Source organism: Borostomias antarcticus (assembly GCF_949987555.1).
Source record: "Borostomias antarcticus genome assembly, chromosome: 9".
Classification (NCBI taxonomy): domain Eukaryota; kingdom Metazoa; phylum Chordata; class Actinopteri; order Stomiiformes; family Stomiidae; genus Borostomias; species Borostomias antarcticus.
The window spans coordinates 24,455,927-24,460,038 of record NC_140242.1 but is presented as its reverse complement, the minus strand read 5'-3'; positions in this window follow the sequence as shown (position 1 = coordinate 24,460,038).

The following is a 4,112-nucleotide window of genomic DNA, read 5'->3' as shown; positions in this document are numbered from 1 at the left end:
TGTGCAGCCTGTGAGGCTGTCCCCGTGGATGGATGGAGGGCACGGGGGGGTCCCTCTCGGAGGAACACAGCAGCTGTGTAATCAGGCCCTGGCTCTGACCTCACCTGGGCGGAAGCTCCGCTCCACCCTCCATCATGCCGTCCTATCACCGGCCAGAGGGGCCCTGGTGGACGTCCGCGGCGGCAGCCTCGGAGTGGGTGCGTCTGGGCCTGGTGGTTTGACTCACTGAGGACACAGGTGCCAGTGGTCTGGAAGTCAGAGGGTCTAGAGACGCCTCCTCTTTTTTTGTTCCTTCTTTTTTTCAACTATGGCTGCATTTTTAGTACACAGTCACACTGTCATTTATGGGTCATTGTAACTGAATGTCACTGTACAGAAACTGACATGGGGACACCTTTCCCCCAAAAATCCAAAAAGGAAAATAAAAATCATCTTTACAATGTGTCATATCACTGCTCTCATTATTTACTTCTGTTTAGGAATTGGAGTAATATCTGGTGTTAAATGACAATAGTCGAGTACTGTAAGTTAGCACTAGATTATGTTTGTAGTCTCTTGTTTAAAGGGGAGATACACTTGTGAGTTCTGGTGAGTAGTAGTACACTGACTACCTACCTACCTTAAATGCAGTTATTGTAAGTCGCTTTGGATAAATGTGCCTGCTAAATGACTGTAATGTGATGTGAGAGGGGACATGTAATGTAGTGTAAGAAGGGTCTGCTTGGAGCTACGGTCCCTGGATCCTCTGCCGTCCCTGTTGAGAACACTAGTCTCTGTATGAGCTCTCCTCCACGGAGGGTAACAGCCTCTCCAGACGGCCAGGGCCCGGAGGGGGGGCTCCCCTGAAACCATCCCCGGGAAGCTGATTGGTGTGGTGATGAGCGAATGAGGGCCGGGGGAGCCGCACACACACAAACACACACACACACACTCACACACACACACACACGCTCTCTCCCACACACACTCACACACTCTCACACACACGCTGAAAGGGTTAAGCAGGCGGGCAGGGAGGAGACCTGCTCTATGTCCAGGATGTTGAGTGTTGCGGTGTGTTGGTGTGCTGCTAAGCTGCATGAGGCCTCGGTGGGCCCCACTCAGGGTTCTGATTGGACCAGTAAGATCACAGGCCCCCTCTCTGTACCCCTCCTCCCTCCCCCCCCGAGGGCTTCTCTCTCCACATCCTCCCTGTTGATTATCAGCAGTGGCAGCCCAGGCTCTCGCTCTGCAGCTGCCGTCCACAGCGGCTTCGGGGCTGGGGCTAATTTAGCCGGGCCGCGTGTGGAGGGGAGACCACTTTCTCACACGGCCCGGAGACGGGGAGAGCTGCCAGGGTACACTGCTCCTCTCAGGCCAGGGGGCTGCTGTCGGCCTTCCCTCCTCCCTCCCTCCCTACCCCCCTCCCTCCTTGCCCGGCTTCGCTACAGACAGACAGAGCTGTTTCACATACAGTCAGTGTGTTGTTGCATAAATCATATCACGGTTACATCACCTCTCTTGTGCTGAGTATACTGCAGTTTCTCAGTCAGTCCGAACAGTGTCCAGAGCTATCAGAAACCGCGGTCAACATCGTCGTCTTCATTTGGAAGTGGTTCACTAGTGAAATGTAGACCAACGAAGGTTTCCATGCAGAGCAGGAAGAACATCACCAACATGTGGTCCTCCTTGCAGGTGTTTCCTCCGGAGAGCAGCCTGGGTAATCTGACGCTCCGCTGCCTAGCCCGCCTGGCTGGCCTCGTGGTGGCGGCGTCTGGATTTGAAGTCCTAAAGGTGAATATGAGCAGATGCTGGAAAAGGTCAACCTAATGTGCTACCAAGTCTAACAAGCTGAATGTATTGACGTGTGTGTAGAGTTTGGAGTTCTCAACTAGTTTGATGTGCTTTGTACTAAATAATGAGTTGTAGCTTTGACCAGGTTCCATAATATTATATTCTCTTGCACACACTTCGAAACTGTATGTCTCCGAACTGTCGCTTCTCCATTATGATGTGTTTCAAGGTTTAACAATGGTAATTTCACAGTTATTTGATAAAAATGAAAACTCAATAATTCAAACAAACACTCACAGGGTAAGAAAACATCTGTGTGACTGAGTGTGTAGAGGCAACATGGTAATTGCAGAGCAGGACAAGTGGCTTACAGCAGAAGCTGTTTCTCTAAGCAGACACTTATCAAAAGGAACATCTTTGCAAATATTAGACAGAAATTTGGAATCTACACCGAGATTGAACTGCACAACTCATCATACATAGTTTTGCTTTCATAATACAAGACCCTTTGATTTTCCTCCCAAAAAAAGAATTCCATTTACATCACCTTGTAATCTTAACATGACAGACAATTATTACAGTGTATCCATGAAAACATCCATGAAGTCCAGTATCTGTTCCAAGGCAGATATTCATCCAGCCAGCTGGATGGGTGCCAGCAAGGTTCAGTCTTACTCACTCTGCCACGCGAGCATCATCTAAGAGGCTGGGAGCGTTGAGGGAGAGTGAGTCCTCTTCCATCTCTGGGACTGGTCTGTCTCTGCTGGAACTAGCCAGGGTCGTCCTGGAACTAGCCAGGGTCGTCCTGGGACTAGCCAGGATTGGCCTGGGACTGGCCGGGGTTGTCCTGGAACTAGCCAGGGTTGTCCTGAGACTGGCCACGGTTTTCCTGGAACTAGCCAGGGTCGTCCTGGGACTAACCAGGGTTGTCCTGGAACTAGCCAGGGTTGTTCTGGGACTGGCCAGGGTCATCCTGGGACTAGCCAGGGTTGTCCTGGAACTAGCCAGGGTTGTCCTGGAACTAGCCAGGGTTGTTCTGGGACTAGCCAGGGTTGTCCTGGAACTAGCCAGGGTTGTCCTGGGAATGGCCAGGGTCGTCCTGGGACTAGCCAGGGTCGTGTTAGGACTAGCCAGGGTTGTCCTGGGACTAGCCTCCCCCCACACCCACAAACCCCCGCCGTGCTAAATGGCTGCATTGTGGCTGCAGACTTGCTCCCATCTTCATGCACAATCCCTTTTTTCTCCTCCTCCCAGCACATAATGAACCCAGACTACGTGACGACAGGCATTGTATCCGACCGGGTCGACCACAAGATCACCATCTGATTCAGGGGCTGCTGCAGGTCTTTTAGCTGGCGTGCCATACCCTGTCACTGGGATAGACGGACGGTTTTTATGGTGTTTGTGTGTGTGTACAGGTATATATATATGTATGTATACAGTATGTGTATATGTACTGCATGTGTGTGTATGTGTTCCTTTTGTGTATACGTACTGTATGTGTGTGTGTATGCTTCCATGTTCATTATTCCCTGCGCGTGCAACAGTTACCATCAGATGAGCTGCCCAGAGCAAGTAATCAATAACAGGTTCAGCCCTGTAATGTGATGCATATCTTGGTTAACAAGCAGGGATAGTATAAAAGTCCCATTGTGATATACAACATTACATAATGATTCTCAATAACGGCAATCTCTGTAATTTCAGTTGATTCATTCATGTTAGCTCGGAGAGTAGCTCGTCAACATCAAAGACTTGCGAGGGAAAGAGCAGAGATCGTAGCCTACATGCGATCCCCAAATAGACAGATAATTGTGCATGAGACCATTAGCATCTCAAGTGCAGTGAATTCAGCATGAATTCACCATATCCAGCATTAACCCCCTCAACTTCTGCTGACCTATTGGGTCTAAATTGATACACTACAATCTCAACACGTGTGCATATAGGCAAATAATTATTCATTACCCATAATTGTAGCTGAACTCCACTGTGTGCTAGAGAGCCTGTCTACTGCTCAGATAGGAGGGAGGAAATACATGCTTTAATCCTTTATACTTAATCTTCAGGTTGGCATGACAACTGTTGAAACAGACTTTATTGTTCAACCCCCCAAAAAAGTAATCAGACACACGAGCCGCCTGTCTGCAGTGGCACAGTAGCGTACCAACATCAGCCTCTACCTCTGTGAACAATGAGGTATGTCACGGTATACCTGACAGGTATTCATCTGCTTTTTAGCCTGACAATCTGCCCCAGTCAGGCTGGGAATCCCCCCCTCTCTCTCTCTCTCAATTATGGAGCCGCAATTTAGGAATCAAACCCAGGAACGCTGATGT